This window comes from Choloepus didactylus, chromosome 17, assembly GCF_015220235.1.
Source record: "Choloepus didactylus isolate mChoDid1 chromosome 17, mChoDid1.pri, whole genome shotgun sequence".
NCBI lineage: Eukaryota > Metazoa > Chordata > Mammalia > Pilosa > Megalonychidae > Choloepus > Choloepus didactylus.
The window spans coordinates 45,122,310-45,143,111 of NC_051323.1; the positions used below are offsets into that span (position 1 = coordinate 45,122,310).

Below are 20,802 nucleotides of genomic sequence, written 5' to 3' on the forward strand. Positions count from 1 at the left end.
CTATAGAAATCTAGCACATATTTTGTAAGATTTATTCATAATTGCCTCATTTTTGTTGCAAATGTAAATGATCAACTTTCTAAGTTTCATTTTCTCAATGCCTTTTGTTCATATATTGAATAAATTCATTTTTGTATGTTAATTTTATACCTGGAAATCTTGCTTTCTTAGTACTTCAAATAATATTTGTACACTCATGGATTTCCTATGCAGACAATATTATTTACACATATTTACAGTTTTGTGTCTTTTTTCCAATTGTTAAGCCTTAAAATGTTTTCTTTCTTTCCTTCACTGCCCTGGGTAGGACTTCTAGTACAATGTTGAACAGAAGTAGGGATAGTGATCATCTTAAAGGCTGTGGTTTGACATGATGATCTCAAGTCTCTTCCAGTTCAAAGATCTTCTTGATTTTCCTCATGGTTAAGGAAGCTAGTCCAAACCTTCTAGAATCTTTCTCCTGGTCTGGAATGAGAAAGAATTAAATTTGTATCCAGACCTTTGAAAACTGTATTCCCAGCCTGAATCTAGAAGGTCGTGGAGTATAGTTTCTTATTCTCTAACATTTCACACTTGTTGAGTCATTTCCTTCCAAAATTCAGCTCCTCCTGAAACTCCCAAACCACTTCTTGCTCACATTTTGAATCATGAGACTGATCTTCAAAAAGCCAAGGAGTATCTTCTTGACCAAAAGGGGGATGCAAAATGATACGAAATAGTTTCAGTGGCTGAGAGATTTCAAATGGAGTCGAGAGGTCACTCTGGTGGACATTCTTATGCACTATATAGATAACACCTCTTAGGCTTTAATGTAATGGAATAGCTAGAAGTAAATACCTGAAACTACCAAACTCCAACCCAGCAGTCTGGACTCCTGAAGACAATTATATAATAATGTAGATTACAAGGGGTGACAGTGTGATTGTGAAGACCTTGTGGATCACACCCCCTTTATCTAGTGTATGGATGAGTAGAAAAATGGGGATAAAAACTAAAGGACAAATGGGGTGGGATGGGGGATGACTTGGGTGTTCTTTTTTCACTTTTATTTTTTATTCTTGTTCTGGTTCTTTCTGATGTAAGGAAAATGTTCAGAGATTGATTGTGGTGATGAATGCATAACTATGTTATCATACTGTGGACAGTGGATTGTATACCATGGATGATTGTATGGTGTGTGAATGTATTTCAATAAAACTGAATTTAATAAACCACCCCCCCCAAAAAAAAAAAAAAAAAAAAAAAACTATGATGGCTGAGAGATTGGCTGTGCCCTCCTGCCTCTTCTGATCTCCACTGATCTTCAGGGCAGGAGAGGTGGACAGTGCTTTTGCTCCCCCACACAACCCCTCCAGGAAGAATGGACACATGATATGCCAAGTGGGGACATTTTCTCTGGGATATCCAACCTGCATCCAGGTGTAAGAACACCAGACACAACACAACTTGACAACTTGACTCACCAGTTTAGTCCCCTTTCACCAGGAAAATGCCTGAGGTTCTAACCTACTTTCATTGATGGTACATATAAGAAACAGCCATTGGAAGAAGGTTTATAAAATAAGTGTTGCAGGCAGTGTTCATCCTGCTGTTCAATGTTCCTTATATAAGGACTCACTGAATACATTTCTTTTAGAATTTAGCATAAGCTTCATTGGTCTCTCCTGTTGAACTAATGTGTTTCTGCTCTGCGGTTAACAATTTTCTGAGTTATTTTTAGATGATTTTTCAAATCCTGTAAATCTTGTTCTGGGGTTTCTTGTCCATTGATGCAACATTTGGAGCAGGAGGTGGGAGGGGGGTGTGAGGAGGAGGTAGAGAGAACACCAGCTTACCATTTTCGAATTAGATTTTTTGTCTGGGTCTGCAGCAAGATTCTCAGATGGAAAGCTAGTCATTGCCAAGAGAGAAATGCTTTTCTGAATTCCTTTAGTTCTCATCGAACCTACTAAGAGCTGGGCCTGGCTGACTGGCTGGCAAGCCTGCTGTTTCCTTGCCCTGGGCTCGCCTCGGTACTTTCAGAGTCTCCTCTTCCTCATCTGTGAAAAGGGGATATTGTCTTCTTCTCTGGGTTTTTGGATTACATGACGAAATGCATTCAAGCACTTGGTGCGTGACAATAATAAACGTTGGTTTTCTTTCTTCATTTCCATGGATTTGATTTTCTATTCTATTTTATTTCTATTTTAGTGATCTAGCTGCATATGTGCTTTTCATTGTGAGTCACCTTCAATTTCTCTTTGGAAGTAGGTGGAGTATAAATTATAAATAAAAATTCCTGTTTTCTTCCTCAGCTTTTAGGACAATGCCTCACTTTATATTCCCAGTCCTTGTTTGTTGACTGTGCCGGTAAACGGCTCCCTCCCCTTCCACCCTCCCAGCCCCTCTCACCACCCCGCCCCACCCTAGCCTGACACAATCCAAAATCATTCTCCCTTTCTTTCTTTTCCGTCTTCTCTCTCCCTCAGAATTCTTTCTTCAGTGGCCTGTGCTCAAACGGCTGTCAGAGAGGGAAAGGCACCCACTAAACGCAGCCCATTGAACTGGGTGACCTCTGGACAGCTTCACGAGGCAGTATGTTAGTCCTGCTCTACCGAGGAGAAAGCCGTGGCTCAGGCTGTATAAAGAATTTACTCAATAATTGGTGGGGCAAGGATTCGAACCCAGGTCTGTTAGACCATGCAATGGCGTGACGTGCTAAGCCTACTTTGCAATTTACAAAGGCCTACTCAGAGCAGCAAGCAACCCAAAGGAATTTCTTTCCAGCGGCGAGGAAGACGTTTTTCGGATGATGTGAAGGGACATCTCGGCGCTGCTCAAATCAGCTCTGGAGGAGAGCGCCGAGTCCCTCCACGCGTGCGCTCCGCCTCGGACGTGCCGCCCGGCCCTGCCCTTCTCCAGGCGGAGAGGAGCGAGCCCGAGGTTAGGAGGAATAATAGTAAGTTAGGCAGCTCGAAATGGTGTGTGCTTTAAGAGCGAAGAAAACAAACACATCTCCTTCCGCAGTCCGACACTGACGGCCTGTTTCTTCCCTGCGGGGCGCTGGGATTTGCAGTCAACGAGCGGCGCGTGCGCGGCGCGGGGCGGGAACGTCGGCCCCGCTCATTCAGCCTCTAGCGAGCCCCTACTGCGCTGCGTGCCGGGGAGAGCACGCGGATAAAACATCTTCCCACGTATTCAAGAGGAGACAAAACAAAAATTGCGTCGTGGTGGGATAAAATCTGCAATTAAAAAAGAGAAGGGTGCGCAAATTTGTTTATGTCCTATTACACAAGCTCCCCCACTCAACCCCCTCCCCCACCCCCTCAATCTGTCGCCTTCACGGCTCTGAGGCTGTGAGCAGTCAAATGAATTGAGCAGATTCAATGGCAGGTCAGGGCTGGAAGGAGGAGAAAAGGATCAGGTGGAGGAATGAGATGGAGGCATAAATTTTAAAAAGCCTGGATATTGAAAGTCAATGCATGAATCTTCTGGAGGAGAGGCAGGAGGTCAGACAGCGAGGCCTGGAAGGAACAATCGTGTTCCTGATAATAATGACAGTGGCTCACATTTACTGAGTGCTCCCTGGGCTGGGCACTCTGCTAAGCCTGTTACACCGTTTAGCACATTCAACCCTCCCAATTAGATTGCTTCTATCCTAAACCCCCTTATGACTGATGAGGAAGCAGAGGCTCCGAGAGGGGCAATGCCTAGACCAAGGGGACAACCACCAAGAGGCAGCCTCCCACCCAGAGCTGCACTTGTCCTGGGTCTTTGGAACGGGTAGGGTCAGGGTGGTCTGTGAAATACTACCAGGGCCTCATTGGGAGTTAAAGCAAAACCCGGAGAGCCTGACATGCCAGGGTTTGAGTGCTGGGGTCTTGGCAAGGTTTTGGTCCTTCCTCCGATGTAAAATGGGGATTGATGACAATGAGGATGAGACCCACCTTGTAGAATTGTTGTCGAGATTTAACATGATTTTGCATAGAAAGAATTTAGCACAGTGTCTGGTCTGGCAGGAGCTTGAGAAAGGGCAGACATCACTGAAGTGACCATCAGCTTCATAGGAGCCCTCTGGTCTTTGTGGATGTCAGGTCGACCCAGCAGGTGTCCCAGCCCTCACTGCTCACAAACGCAAGGATTGGAGGGGACTTGGCCAGGAGGCCAGCCAGGCCCACTCAGTGGGAACCATGGCAAGGTGAAATGCTAACGAGCAGTGGCCCGGCCATGGAACCTGGTCTCAAACCGATGGGCATGTCGGGAAAGGTGCTTGAGTCTGGCTGGGCCTGACCCAAGGAAATGGGACCCAGAGAGCCTGGTGATGGGTGGCCACAGGGATGCTGGAGGAGATCCTCTGCACGCTGCCTCCAAGTGGGGCACGGTCTGGTTGGGGACACAAGACCCTCCTCCAGGAACCAATAGTGAACAGGAGATCCTACCAACGGCCTCCCACAGCAGGCAGTCCTGCCTTCCTTGTTTCCTCCTTTCTGCCACCAGAGATGAGGCCCAGCCCAGCCCGAGGTCCTCCTTTCAAGAGTCCAGGCTGACTACACAGTTTGGATCCTCTTGACTGTGCGGAGCTTAGTCTGCCAATAAAAATAAGACCTTCAAAGATGTGTTCATGCAGATGATTCCACCTGTCACAGAGGGAGGCACGGAGTCCATCTGTTAGAATCTTTATTCTATCTGCCCCCTCTGTTCATTTTTAACCAAAGATTTTCACAGTTTGTCTTACTTATTTAAAGCTGTTATTTGGAAAGACACATGCACTGCTAAGTAAGGGAATGGCAGGTTTGCCCATTGAAGCCTGTTCTTCGCAGCCCCTGTAGCGGGGTGGGGTGGGGGGGTGGGGGGGTGGTGCTGCATGGAGAGCAGACCTGGGTGTGCTCTGACCAGGCTGGACCTAGGGCTGGGTTCACCCTGGACTCCTGGGTGCTCTGTGCTCTGTGGGTGAGGGGGTGGGTGGGGGTGGGATGCAGGAACAGGAGCTCAGCCTTGGGGCTTTTCTGCTGACTCTTTGCCATTTACTGTGACATTTAACTCGTGTGTCTCTAAGAGTAGCCACCTGACACCCATTACTTTATCTCTGCCATGGAGGATGTTGACTCCAACCTCAACCCAGGCACAATCCTCTACTCTTCAGGGCGACACCCCAGGTCCCGCTGCCGCTGCTGGGCCAGACCATTACCTTGTCCCTTCAGCGCTGTGGGCAGACAGACCCAGTCCGCTCTGGAGGACCTGATACTTTGGTGAGGGAGAGACAGACAAGATGAACTGACAAGGACAAATTGTGTTACAGAGCTGCCAAAGGGGCAAAGCGGGTGCGATGACAGAGAATGGAGGATAGCTGGAGGGCCACGGGCAAGGAAGGCCCCTGGGGCTGTAAGGGGAAGCTGAGTCCCCTGACGAGAGGGGTTACCACTCCACAGAGGGGCAGCCTGGGATCGACAGACCACAGGGGCAGGAGACTAATCTGGCCCTGGCCCCCCAAGACCCCGAGTCCCCACCAGGCCTTCTCTGCCTTTGCTGCTCAAGAATGAGAAGGACGGGACTCCCTGGAGAGCCCCCGCTTGCCTGCCGCACCAGCCAGCGTCCAGGAGGAGATGGGAAATCCACCCACCCCACCCGGCCTCCCCCTCCCCCTCCCCCCTTCCCCGTCCCCCACCGCCCCCCACCCTGCTCCAGGAGCAGAGCTCACTGCCCTGCAGCCATGAGGGGAGTCTGATCACCTCACTGAGCCTCTTCGCCTGGATTTTCTCGATTTTCTCAGCTGTAGCCACAGGGCAACATTCAGGGCTCCTGTCAGTCAGGCTCTCGTCCACACCTCTAGCCTTTAGACAAAGGCCAGCCCCTTCCCCACCCCTGACGCTTTCCCCGCTCCTCCCCCCAGGTCCCCCATGTATAACACCTACTCTCTTGTTAGGCATTTGAGTCTCTGTTCCGGCTTTTATCTTTGCATTCCCAGTATCTGGTACAGAACAGATTTTCAATAAAACTTTTTGACTGAATCCCTTATTAGCACCTTAGAATAATAATCTTCATGTATTTAGCATTTATCAAAGTTCGTTGAAACTTTTGTCCCATTTTATGCTTATGACAGTTCTTTAGAAGTGGGTGGTGGCCGCCTGCACAGGTTAGGGAATGGAGAAAGGTACACGACTTACTCTAGATCCCACACAAATTGGTGGCAGGGCTGGGACGCAGTGCTAATGTCTTCACTCCTAGTCCAGTGCTTTTCCTCAACCTCAGAGCAGTCGAAGCCCGGTGTTGGAGAAGAAAACTCATTTCTCTGTAATAAAACCTTAAGGCATAAATTGAGTGTACACATCTTTTTAGATGCAAACCTTTTAAAAGTGCATCCTTATATATGAAGTAATATGTCCTTTCAGTCATCATCCAAAAAGCATTTATTGAGCACCTATTGTATACTGAACTCTTTAATATGGAAGACACCAAAGAATTACAAGTCTTTCCTTCATAGCATTCACAATTAATCAGGGAAAAGAACCTGGGGTAACACAACAAACAGGGAATAGAAGTCAGTGTAGGATAATGGACAGTCAGGTAAGTGCAGAAGCTTTGGATGGAGCAGGGTTATCCCTGGAAGGCCCTTGGAGAAGGCTCGAGGAAGTCATTTCCATGGGGGAAGAGAGAAAAGCTCATACTAACCAGCAGCTTATGACTTCAACTGTATAATATTCATCCATTCAAAAAACACTTATGAAGTATATACCACGGGCCAAACACTGGTCTAGGCATCAAGAATACAAATACAAGCACATAGACAAATATCTCTGCCTCATTCATTTTGGAGACATTCACAGCATCATATCTCCAATGGAGACATAAGCAATTATCCACAGACAAGTAAGGAGAGGCCCAAAGACGCTGAGTGACAAGCCCTTAGTTACTCGGGAAATCCAAAGGCAGAAGCAGGTGTCCTGACTCTTGATGTCTTTGCAAGTGAACTTCTACTGGGCAGTCAAAAGAACCTTTTATCTTCTGGAGCACCTGGAAATCCCCTCACTGCTTTGGACAGGTTAGTCTTGCCCAGGACCACCAGGCTTACGTCCTGGGGGGACATGTTGCACCAGCCCCCGGAGAACAGGAATGCCAGGGGCCTGCTCTCTGTACAGGCAGGCCTCATCAGCATCTTTTGGAAGTATATAAATGCATGGCATTAATTTTTACTGAATGCATGGCATGATTGAGGTTTCTTCCCCTAGGGCTTTACCATGTTCTGAAATGTGAACATGGCAAGCAGGATGGATACATTTCTAGAGCAGTAAGTACAACCAGATGTATGAATGGGGCTGCAGAAACAGCACATGGAGGGATGTGGAGTCCTGAGGCCTGGTATGTGTCTCTCCTCCCTGGGGAAATGAGTTCACGACTGGCAAAAAGTCCACAGGTCCAGGTGTTCTCTGAAAAGGGGCACCAGCTTCCTGTACACCGTGCCAGGCTGGGGGCCTGATCCTGCATCCATTCACCCAGCTGCTGATGATGGCAGCTTCTGGTGCCAGGTGCTCAGCACGATTATTTCTCAGCTCACGCCAACAACCATGCCTATTTTATAGATCAGGAAACTGAGGCTCAGATTGGTTAAGTAACTGGCCAGAGTCACACGGGTAGGCAGTGGGCAAGGTTGAGATTTAGACCCAGGATGGTTGGGCTCTAAAGCCCATTTTTCTTCAGGCCACCACACTGTCTCTCTAGATGAGCCTCTCTCCTCTGAGAGTTACTGGCCAGGGACACGAGATCAGAGGCACCATCCCAAGCAGCAGACAATGGGAAAGACCTCCTGGCAGTATTGTAGCAGGTGGTGATAAGGTTGCAGAAGAGAAAAAGTAGTAATCATGTTTAAGGAATTCAAAACCATAGGCAAGATGCAGATGCATCAAACAAGTTGTGAGTGACATATGTCAACATGTAATCAGGCTTAATTCTGGGGAAATAAGTGCTGAGTATTGTAAAAGTTCTGAACTGTAACCTGGAGTAATCTAAAAAAGATTCAGAGTGGAGGAGGGTATTAGCTACATCTTGAGGGCTGGGAGGAATTAGGAGAGGCAGAGGGGCATAAAAAGTGTATGAGGCTGAGAGAGCATGCACAGAAAGAAGTTAAAGAGGTGGGATTGGTGAGGCGAGGAATAACATTTATTGAGCACCAGCTGTGTGCCTTGAATTGTGCGGGGGGGGGCTTGTATTATCTCATTTATTTAGATAAACTATATTTAGTTTTAATTTACATATAAGAAAATGCACACATTTTAGGTGTACAGTTTAATGAGTGTTGATAAATGTATATACCCCGTGTCACCATCACCACAGTCAAGTTATACATTTCTTTCACTCCTAAAAACTCCCTCATGTTCTTTTGTGTCAATCACCTCTCCCTCACAACCAGCCAACCACCGATCTACTTTCTATCACTATAGATTACACTAGCCTCTTCTAGAATTTCACATAAATAGCATCATACAACATGTAGTCTCTTATGTTTGGTAACTTTGCTCAGCAAAATGTTTTTGAGATTCAAGCATGTTGCATATATCAGGAGTTGGTGTTCCTTTAAATTTTGTCCAGTTTCTATTTCATTGACTTCCACTCTATTAATTCTTTCCTTCTACTTACTTTAGGTTTAGTATATGCTTATTTTTCTATCTTCTTAAGGTAGAATTTTATTTTTATCATATTTTTAACTGTAGAATATAACATATATACATAAAAATGATAACTTTTCAAGTGCAATTTAAGAAGTAGTTAGCATATTTCAAAGAATGCTATGGGTTACAGTTTCAGTCTCAGTTATTTCCTCATTGTGAAATATATATGCAAAAAGGTAATATCTTTCAAAGTATGATTTAACAAGTAGATATATAGGAAATTTCCAAAACTATGAGTTATAGTACCATAGTTTCAGTTATTTCCTTATTGTGAAATATATATACAAAAAGGTGATAACTTTCAAATTACAATTTAACAAGTTGCTATAGAGCAAATTTCAAAGAATGTTATGGGTTACAGTTCCACCATTTCAGTTCTTTCCTTCCAGCTATTCTAATACCCTAGCAACTAAAAAGAAGAAAATTATATAGAGTTTCAGTATTCATAATCCTTTGTTAAATTCCGTCTTGTCTGTTGCTACCCCTTCCTCTAGTTTAATCACTTTCCCAATCTCCAGGGATGTCTAGGCAGTGACCACCCTAACTTGTTCATGTTGTAAAGGGGTGTCAACATTATGGGAAAAAGGGACACATCTGGTTGATGTTCTTAAAGAGGCTATTGCTTCTCGGTTTTGGAATTTAGCTGGCATAGAAGCTCCCTGGAGGATTTAAGTTTCTGAAGAATCAACTCAGTGAGTGAAACTTTTATACAGTCTCAAATAGGGATCTGGGTACTCTTTAGGGTTTTCAGGACTACTGTTGACTTGGGCTTATCATACTGTGGTCATCTGGCAAATCTAGCTGAAGCTTGCAGAGGAGTAACCTCCAGGACAGCCTCTTGACTCTATTTGAAATCTCTTAGCCACTAAAACCTTATTTTGTTGCCTTTCTTTTCCTCCTTTTGGGCAAAAAGGCATTCTCAACCCCTCAATGACAGGGTCAAGCTCATTCTCGGAATCCATGCCCCATGTTGCCAGGAAGATTCATTCATCTGGGCGGTCCTGTCCCACACTAGGGGGAGGATGATGAATTTATTTGCAGCAGTAAGCTTAGAGAGAGAGAAAGTCCACATTTGAGCAACAAAAGAGGTTCTCTAGAGGTGACTCCTAGGCATAAATATAGGTGGGCTTAGCCTCCTCTTTATAGCCATCAGTTTCACCAGAGCAAGCCTCAAGATTGAGGGTTTGACTTATAAAGTAGGGGATTGCTAAGTTCATATAGCATATGTTATGTCCATGATAATCCATCCACACCTCACATTATCATCACTAGTTGTATAATCCTCATCACTCTCCATTTTAAACAATTCTCATGACCCAACACACCTCATAGTTCTTTTCAGCCCTTAATTATTTGTCCCTAGTATTTGTGTGGTACTAGTATGGAATTCCTATTCTTATTCCTATTAAAGTACGCAGTTGGTAGATTTTTCCCATATACTGTTCTATTGTCAACTCTCTGTACTAGTGTCATATTAAGGTAGAATTTTAGATCACTTTCTTGTTTTCTAATATAAGCATTTAAAGCTATAAATATCCCTCAAACACTACTTAGCTATATCCCACAAAATATGATATGCTAGATTTTCAGTTTTATTTTGTTCAAATATATTCCAGCTCCCCTTGTGATTTCTTCTTTGACCCATGGGTTATTAAAAGTGTGCTGTTTAATTTCTAAATATTTGAATATTTTTCATGTCTTTCTGCTATTGATTTCTAATTTAATTTCAAATTAGTATGGTCATTTGTATTAGTATTAGTACTCTGGATAGTCTTAATTCTTTTAAGTTTTTTGAGACTTATTCTACATTCCAGCCTATGGCCTATTTTGGTAAATGTTCCATATACACTTAAAAAGAATGCATATTTTGTTGTTGTCAGGTAGAGTGCACTATAAATGTAATTTCTATCAATTTGTAGTCTTCAAGACTTCTATATCTTTACTGAGTTTCTGACCACTTGTTCTATCATTGAGAGGAATTTTGAAATCTGCAACTATCTTTTCAGATCACCAGCTTCTGCTTCCTGCATTTTAAAGCTCTTTTTTTGGGTGCATATACATTCAGGATTCCTTTGTCTTCTTGATGAATTGATCCCTTTATCATTATGAAATGATTTTCTTTATCCATGGTAATATTCTTCATTTCAATGTGTACTTTGTCTGACATTAATATAACTACTCTGGATTTCTTGTAATTAGTGTTTGCATGGTGTATCTTTTTCCATCCTTTTCTTTTAACCAAACTGAATCTTTATATTTAAATTGTGCTTCTGGTAGAGAGTGTATAGTTGAACGTTGCTTTTTTTATCCAGCCTGACAATCTCTGCTTTTTAATTAGAATATTTAGATTATTCACATTTAATGTAATTATTGATTGCAATTTACATCTACCATTTTGTACTTGTTTTCTGTTTGTCCCATTTATTCGTTTCTTTTTTTCTTTTTATGTCTTCCTTTGCATTAATTGTACATATTTTAGCATTCCATTTCATCTTCACTCTCGACTTGCAGACTAAACCTCCTAGTTTTATTTATTTCTTTATTTTTGCAGTTGCTTTATGGTATAAAATATGCTTAATTATTTTTATGGACGATCTTCAAATAATATTATATCACTTCACATATACCGTAGAAACTTACAGTGCTATAATTCCATTTTCCCTTCCTTTATTTGTTGCTGTTGTTATTAACCCCACAATTATTTTTTTTCCTTTAAATCATTATCTTTTACAGAAAAATTTAAAATGAGGTAATAAAAATGTCTTTTATGTTTACCCACATATTTACCATTTCCTGATCTCTTTAGCCCCTTGTGTTGATCCAAGTTTCCATCTGGCATTATTTTCCTACTGCTTGAAGAACTTACTTTAATATTTTTTAAGTCTAGGTCTGCTGGCAATAAATGCTCTCATTTTTTATCTGTCTGAAAAAGTCATTATTTCACCTTCATTTTTGAATAGCATTTTTGCTAGATACAGAATTCTGGGTTGACATTTTTTACTCCTTTCAACACTTTAAAGATATACATTCCAGTGTCTTCTGGATTGCATTGTTTCTGACAAGATGTCTGTGATAATTTTTATCTTTGTTCTTTTGTACACAATATATGCCTTTTTTCTTTGGATACTTTAAAGATTTTTCTCTTTATCACTGTTTTTCAGCAACTTTAACATCTTGTGCAGTGATATACAGCATTTGGATCTTGTAGATTTCTAATTCTCATCAAATCTGTGATAATGTTTTGTCAAATACTTCTTCAAACACCTTTTTCTCTATTTTCTCCTCTCTCCTATCTTTCTGGAACTCCAATTGCATCAATATTAGACTCCTTGATACTGTCACACAGGTCACAGGATGTGGTTTTTCTCAGTCTTTTTCCTTCCATTCTTCCATTTAATTTCTATTGCTATGTTTTCAAGTTCACTGGTACTTTCTTCTGCAGTGTCAACTCTGCCTTTAATCTCTAGCAAATTTTTCATTTAATATATTTTTCACTTCTTGAAGTTCCATTTGGTGCTTTTTTAAATCTTCCATTTCTTTCCCATTATGTTCGTGTTTTTCTTCAACTTGAACATAGTTTTAATTGCTGTTTTAAAGTACCTGTGTGCTAATTCTATCCTCTGATTTCTTGATGTATTTTTTAAACATTTTTTTAAATTAGAGAAGTTGTAGGTTTATAGAAAAATCATGCAAAAATACAGAATTTCAATATACCCCCCATTATTAGCAATATACATTAGTGTGGTACCTTTGTTACAACAGACAAAAGAATATTACTTAATTGTACTATTAACTATAGTCCATAGTTTATGATGTATTTTTATTTACAGATTTTTCTCCTGGTTATGGGTCATTTTCCTGCTTCTTTGCATGTCTAGTAATTTTTCATTGGATGCTTGACATTGTGAATTTTATTTTGTTCAGAGCTGGATTTTGATATGCTATTTTAAAGCATGTTGAACTTTATTCTGGCAGGCAGTTAAGTTATCAGTAGATCAGCCTGATGTTTTTCAAGGTTTATTTTTAAGCTTTTATAGTCCCTCTACTAAGGCATGACCCTTCTGTGGTCTTTACTGAATGCCTCAGGAGTTCAGTGAGGACTTTCCATTCTGGCTGGTTGGAACTCACACATCTCAGAGCCCAGTGCGACCTCTGGGAATTGTTCAGCTGAGCTCTTTGCTCAGTCCCATGGAGTTTCACCCTACTCATGTTCAGCACCAGATTCAATGGGACTCCTATGCAGATTCTGAAGCTCTTTCTCTGCATTCTATATAGCTCGCTCCTCTCCAGTACTCTGTCCCACAAATTCTGGCCATCTCTGCCTCCCTTAACTCTGCTCTCTGTCTCTGAAACTCAATATGACCAGGATGCTCTGCTAGGGATCCTTCTCCCTGCAGTATAGTCCCAGAAATTGCCTCCAGGCACAAATCTGGAGCAATCACAGGTCTCACCTCATTTTTTTTTCTCTCAGGCTAATGGCCCTGTGCTGCCTATTGTAACTGAAAATAGTCATTATATACAGCTTGTCAATTTTTCTAGTTGATTATGGTGGCGGGCAAGTTTAGGCTCCATTTCTTCATCCTGGCCCTTATCACTTTTTACAAAAATGAAATACTACAAGTACATAGAAAAGTACGGAGAAAAAGTAAACCAATAACCATGTTAAAATTTGCCATATATGCTTCAGATTTTTTAAAGAAACAAAATATTCCATATACAGCTTAAGTTGTTCTAAATATTCATCTGATAACAACCCTGCTTGGTGGTGAGTATTACCTGAATTCATTAAAGGAAGAAGACTTCCAAGGATAGCACAGCTGACCATTGGCAGATCTGGGTTTTCAGATCATCTTCAGGTTACACATAAAGACACTGGAGTGAACTGAACATAGTGTGTGCAGGAACAAGTAAGGGTCTGGGCTGACTGGGAGGCAGGGGAGGGGTCCAGAGAGAACAGTGGAAGAAATGACTTTTGACCAGCTGGATGGGTCCACCGAGAGAAGATCTTAAAAGAGCACACACAGGAAACTGACTTTCTTTCTATAAGTCAGTGACAAGTGAACCTCTTTAGCATACATATAAACTGGGTTTTTAAAATGAACTCCAAAGAAGCATGACTTAGCAGGACAGATGTCTGTGGGAGTGTGTGAATAGCCACTAGGTATGGATGAGCCCTATTTCAGCATAGAGGACTTTTATTCAGGTGCTGATATAGATCAGGTTAAATAAGTCCCCTGAAACATATCCCAACTGTTGCCTGAAATGCAAGTTTTGGTATTGATTGCTGGAGAAGTACATGGAGCACAATAACAGAATGGGTAGTGGTTGACTTTAATAGGTCAGTGGCTCCTTTATTATTGTTTGTGATTTGGTGACTGCTTTCTTTCAAATGGCTTCCCTGGTGCCCACGTGACCCACCAACAAACTGCGTGGCTCAGGTCCACGTTTAAATGCACAGATTGTTTCGTGATCAAATTTTAGTAGTTGGAGAGGAGGTAAAAATTTTCATGCATGAGTGCAAATTTCTAAGGAGGGTACAGGAATAAGAGGCATCAGCTGGGGACCTCCATCTGTGACAGAACTGTTCCTTTCAACCAAGGATACAGATTAAGAGAACAATAATTATCTTGGACCCTTTTTATTTTGTCTGATGATCCCCTCTATTTTCTGGGAACCATCCCCTCTTCTTACCTCACAGTTCCCAGGGGTTGCAGCCATGATCTTACATGGCTGACTCAAGCTGAACCCCTCCCCAGGACCTTTGGACGTGGGATCTAGAGCAGCACTGACATCTCTCAAGGGAAAAAGGAGCTCTGAGCTGTAGACTCTGTGACTGCTTCATTTCCCACCATTGGGGAAGTAGGGGTTGCTTGTCAGCAGAGAGAAAAATGGAGCACGTGCTTCGAGAGGTGCAGGGTTAAGATGGAGAGAGCTGCATGCCATGGCTGAGAACCTGGTTTAGCAGCTCCAAAAGCCCAGCCAAATTCCTGGCCCTGGGTCCTATGAGACAATCCAGGATTAAAAAAAAAAAAAAAATCCTCATTTTGTATAAGTTAGTTCAATGTGGAATTATTAGTTATTAATAAAATCTGCACAGAGTCCTCTATATGGTAAAAATTACATACATAATCTCATCTAAGCCTCACAGCAATTCTAGCGTCTCAACAAGGGCTATTAGGAAGGCTGTTGAGGGAGGTTATGCAGTTTCCCTTTGGTGAGGTGGTGGTGGGGTGGGTGTTCTTTGGAAGAATAGGATTTGTTTAGGCTTGTGCATGTCTGGAGGCAGGAGATTAGGTGTGTTGATTCCTTGAGGTACATCTCAGTTTTAATTTGGAACTGATTAATGTGATTATTAAAATATTTATGGCTGCTCCATACAAAGGGCATTTCAGTACAAAGCAGGACTGTCCAACAGAAGTATACTGTGAGCCATAGATGTAATTTGAAATTAATTTTAATAATATATTTAACCTGCCATATCCAACAGATGATCAATAAACAATTATTAATGAGGTATTTTATCATCTTGTTTTCATACTAAGTCTTCAGAATCCAGTGTGTATTTTGCACTTAACAGCACATCTCAGTTTGGACAAGCCACATTTCAAGTGCTCAAAGCCACACGTGGCCAGTAGCTGCCATTTTGGACAATGCAGTTTCTAGTATTGCCCTCGACTGGCCAGTAGACATATCCTCGATGAGCAGATGGCTTTCAGAAACACAGATCCCTTGAGCTGGCACAGGGAAGGATGCACATGGAAGAGACGGTGACTCCAAGAACAGGAGCCTTGGCCCTGCTGGCTTTCACGGGAGCTGGAACTGAGGCGGGAAAGCCATCTCAAGCTGAGCCCACACTCTCATCTTTCCAGGACTCTTGTTGCTGCTCTCTAAGCATCTGCTCCATTCTGCCATCTCTGCCCCTGGTTCCTACATGTCCTCAGCCTACACATGGCCATCAGGGTGACCACCTGCCCCTCTCTGGCCTCTTTCAGTGGCATAATCCTTCTGCTTTGGCTCCCACTTCCAAAAGTCAAGTTTCTTGGTTTCCCAAACTGATGTCCTGAAGAAAGAATCTTAGTGGCTCACTCAGATCATCTTTTTCACCAGGCCAAAGCTCAGTGGCCTCAGAGGCACATCCTGATCCAGTTGGTTGTGCCTGCCCTGGGAGGAGGGGAAGGTTCTCATGGAAGGGGCGGGGAGGAGGGAAAGATCATCCTGTCATCTGACATCTTTTTCCTTAATGGGAACAGAGACAAAAGCCACTCTTTCTGGTGGGTTCAGAGAGGGCCTTTGCACAATATTCTATCCAAAGAGAAGAAGAATGTCATCGCCTCTAAAGGCCAGGTTAATTCAGAGGCAACGGAATGTTAGAGACTTCACAATGAAAAAAAATTCAGTGGAGTAACAGCTAGACTCAGATCTTGAAGGTCTGAAAACTAAAGAGAGCTTTAGTTTCCATGTCGTCTTTGCCCTTTTGGAGAACAAGGAACAACAGTACAACATTCAGAGTTGAGTCTCTTATTAAAGCTCTGCCTTTTTGTCTAAGTCCTGCAGAGGCGTGCCATAACTTGCTTTGTTAAATCCTCACTTCCCTTCCCCTGACTTCATCAATTGGGGTGAGGGTGGAAGGGGCTTGGGAAGGTTCAATGAAATGCTGGTCAAGAAAGTTGTAATCCCCTGAAAGCTGGACACGAGGAAGAGGCAGGTGTTGGAGTAGAAAGGGCTCTGATTAAGACTCTTCCTGGTGGACACTTCAGGCTAACTCTTGGATTGAGTTTTTCCGTCTTACCCATTTCAGGTGGGGCTGAGCAACGGAGCCAGGGCTGGAAAGATCTGGAGTCTGCCGAGGATGGGGTAGGGCCCCTGCTTCCAGCTCCAGAGCCAAGAGGGCCAGGAAGGCTTGGAGCTGTTCCCTGGCTTGTGACCATCCTGGAAGCAAATGGGCGGAAGGCTCTAGGCCAGTGCATCAGAGCTGCTGAAGGGCCACAGACTTCTGCCAGAGCTGGACTTGCCATGGCCACAGAGCAGCCCCAGGGTGGGAGAGCAGGAAGCCCAGCCCTGTTCACACAGCCTCAGAGAGGCCACACTTTATTACTCTTGCTTTCATCATATTAATACGAGGAATAACAAGTGTTTTCAGCATCCTAAATCGCATATTTGGAAACCGTAGGAGATTATAAAAGCACAAGTCCTACAATGAGCTGGCCACTTGTCTGGGCTTTAGGAGGATCAGACGGACTTCGGACCTACTTGACACCGAGCTTAGCCCCATGCCACCAGCTGCCCTGCCTCGGGTCAGATGCACGGTCAGGCTGCTGAGGACCTAGGCGAGTTCCAAGGTTCTATCCAAACACTGTCAGAAATAACTAGGACTTGGAAATCTCCTCAGTAAAGAGGGCAGAAAGTCTGGCCAGCTGCAGTGGGCCTGTGGGGACGGGTGCTAGGGTGAGCAGGACTGGCCCAGGCCTCCAAGGTCTGCACCCAGTCTGGTTTCCTGTCCCCGCCCCAAGGGCCAGCTAGCCACTCCTTGCCCCAGTGGGGGGTTGGCACCCTCTGTGCCCTCCTGTCACAGGAGTGAAGCCATCCTGATGGTCCCAGGGTGCCTCCTGCTCAGGGGCTCCCCCCACTGCTTCCCATTCTTGTAGGGTGCTTTCTCCCTTTAGCTGGGTCACCTGGGGCATAAGATCCAGGGAGTGGGTTAAATGGTGGCTCCCCTAAATATATGTCCATATCCTAACCCCTAGGACCCATGAATGTGACCTTCTTTGGAAAAAGGGTCTTTGCAGATCTTGGGATGAGGTCTCATCCTGTATTGCTCAGATGGGCCCTAAAGCCAGGGACAGATGTCCTCAAAAGAGACACACGGAGAAGGCGATGTGCAGATGGAGGCAGAGGGTGGAGTGATGTGCCACAAGCCAGAGGAGCCAAGGAAAGCTGGCAGCTACCAGCAGCTGGACGAGGCCTGGGAGATGCTCCCCTGGGGTCCCCAGAGGACGTCAACACCTTGATTTTAGACTTCTGCCTTCCAGAATTGGGAGAGAATAAATTTGTGTTGTTTTAAGCCCCCCCAGTTTGTGGTAATTTGTTACGGCAACCGCAGGAATCTAATATGCACAGCATCTCAGAACTGGGATCACTCACCCTTGCCTTGCTTACCTCCCAGGGCTACTTTATCAGTGCAAATTTAAGAACTTTGTAAATGGCCAGGCACTGAAAAATTTAACAGTGGCCTTGATGAAGTGAAATTTTGCCTGGAGAACATATTTTATGACTCACTAAAGTTTAGTCTCCTCTAAGGAGGAAAGACAATGGGAATTCCAGGAGAAAAAATGCAAAACAAGAAAGAGCAAACCAGTAAATAACATTTCCAGTTCCTCCCTGGAGAAACTTGCCCGTGCAGACAGCGTGAGCGTGGCCTCTCTGGCATCTGCTCTGGGGCCTGCTCCCACCCCCACCCCTCGCAGATTCCCACTGTCCCCTGCCCTCCCGCTTCCTCCCACACACCTCCCAGACGGGCTGGTGCTGTCCGCCTGCCTGAAAGTCCATCCGCTGACCTCAGAGCTCCTCGTCCCTCCTCAGGCCACAGCCCTGGGAGCTGCTGGACCTCTGGTCCGCTCTGAGCTCTCCTGACACCCAGAGGGGCTGCCGCTCAGACGCCCGGAGCTTGTGGATGCGACCGCCAGGTGTCTTAGGTAGAATCCCAGAAGCAGACCCTGAGACCAGGATTATTTGGGAGATGAGCCCAGGAGCAAAGAGGGGAAGGGAGGAGAGAGAGGAGGGAGGAGGTCCTCGAAAGGGCACCTGCAAGGGCTCTGGGTAAGCCACGGACCTGCCAGGGACCTCCAGAGAGTTGGTGCAGGATGCACCTCACATCGCCCCACTGGGGGCAAGGAAACCAGGGTGTCCTCCACCAACTCTGGTCCCTCACTGCTTGAGGGTTGCTCCTGGTGAGAGAAACCCTGACACCATCAGCCAGTCCTGCTCCCGGGGCCAGGAAAGCCGTCAGGCAGAAGCCCCGGGTGCCTGGTGGGAGCCACCTGCATCTATAGGAACTGTCCTCTGACCTGCAGGTGCCCCTGTGCGAAAGGTGGGTGAGACACAGGCCATGCCTACAACAGTCCCAAGGCTCCCAGAGGAGGGCTGAGGCCGCAGGATGGCTCTCACAGCAGGCCCTGGCACTTCTGGGCTGACTGACTCGGAGAGTGCAGGCTTTGGAGTCAGAAGACCTGAACTGCAATCCTGGCTCTGCCCCTGGTTAACAAGCAAACCCCGGGCAGCTACCTTTACCTTTAAGCCTCAATTTCCTCTTCTGTTGAAATGGGAGTCCTAATAATTCTGTAGAACTATTGTGAGAATGTAAACACTGGGGAGAGTTGTAGAAACGCATATGATCATTGACAACAAGCAAGTCCCCAATACCTGAAATAAACAGCAGAATGTCTGCCACCTCCAGCTCTGAACTCCACTGCCCAAACCAGAAACATGTTCTGAAATGGCACTGCTGTATGTATAGTTTTTGAGATAAGCCACATGTGCCAAAATTTGTATTATTTAATTCACTAAGTACATATCACAGTTACCAATATATTCCTGAGCAACCATTACACAAGTTTCAATATTAATAAAAACTGGTGAGGCTATACCCACACAAACTCAAGAGCAGCCACCAGGCAACTTTTCTACCCCACTCCCCATCCTAAAGTGGGCAGTAGACCACCAAGGAAGGACTGGTGCCAGGGATGGACCAAACTAGCTCCACTAGCGTTAACAGACTAAGAGCAAAAGGAGCCACTAGGGCTCACTGAGAACCTGCTTCCTCTCTATTGGCCTAAACCCCTCCATGAGCCTCAAAAATCAGAGTCGACTGCCAGGTTTCAGCAAAAAAAGTGTCTGTCAGTTAAAACAAGACACCATTTGCAATAATATAAAAAACTTCAAATACCTAGGAATAAATCTAACAAAAGATGTGCAAGACAGCTACACTGAAGACTATAAAACATTTCTGAGGGTGAGGAGAAAGAAAAGAGAAGAACTAAAAAAATGGAGAGATATGCCATGTTTACAGAATGAGACTCTATTGTTAAGATGGCAATTTGTCCTAAATTGATCTAAAGACTTAATGAATTCAATCAAAATCCTAATAGTCTTTCTTTATTTTTCCTTTTTTTTTGTTTGAAAAAAAATTGACAAACAGGTTCTAAAACAAAGAACCTAGAATAGGCAAAACGACTGGAAAGGAACAAAGTTGGAGGGCCTTACACTAACGGATTTCAAGACTTGCTATCAGGCGATAGTAATCAAGACAGTGTGATATTGCTAGAAGGATAGATCAGCGGAACGGAATAGAGAGGCCAGAAATTGGCATGCATTGATAAGTTCAGTTGCTTTTTTGACAAAGATGCCAATGTAATTCAATACCCATTCATGTCAAACTCTAAAAACCAGTAATAGAAGGTTGCTGAATTTTGTCAAATAATTTTTCTCCTTTATTCTATTAATATGTTGAATTACACTGATTATTTTTGGATGCCAAACCACCCTTGCATTGCTGGGACAAAACATCACTTGGTCATGATGTATTTTTTTTCTCACGCTGTCTTTTTTTTTAATTTATTTATTGTGACTGTTCACATACCATACAATTATCCAAAGATCCAAAGTGTACAATCAATTGCCCGCAGCACCATCACACAGCTGTGCATCCATCACAACAATTAATTTTTGTTCAATTTTTAGAACATTTTCATTACTCCAGAAAAGAAATAAAGGACAAAGAAGAAAAAAAAAAAAGGAAAGGAAACTCACATCCTCTCATATCCCTAACCAACCCCCCTCCATTGTTGACTCGTAGTATTGGTGTAGTACATTTGTTATTGTTTATGAAAGAACGTTGAAATACTACTAACTGTAGTATATAGTTTGCAATAGGTATATATATTTTTCCTATATACCCCTGTATTAATAACTTCTAGTTGTAGTGTCATACATTTGTTCTGGTTCATGAAAGAGATTTCTAATATTTGTACAGTTAATCTCGGACATTGCTCACCACAAGGTTTACTGTTTTATACATTCCCATCTTTCAACCTCCAACTTTCTTTCTGGTGACAAAAATGACTCTGAGCTTCCCCTTTCCACCACATTCATGCACCATTCAGCA

At 43.8% G+C, this 20,802-nt stretch overlaps 1 protein-coding gene across 1 annotated transcript in view; it reads right to left on the reverse strand.

Moving 5' to 3' along the window:
• Positions 1 to 2,416: 2,416 nt before the first annotated feature.
• SOCS5 (suppressor of cytokine signaling 5) overlaps positions 2,417 to 20,802 on the reverse strand; it is a 127,251-nt gene continuing 108,865 nt past the window's right edge. Inside the window, exons 3-4 of the transcript XR_005212346.1 lie at positions 6,144 to 6,268; positions 2,417 to 3,221 (exon numbers count right to left, since the gene is read on the reverse strand). The gene's annotated coding sequence lies outside the window, so the exon portion shown is untranslated. The remainder of the gene's footprint in view (positions 3,222 to 6,143; positions 6,269 to 20,802) is intronic.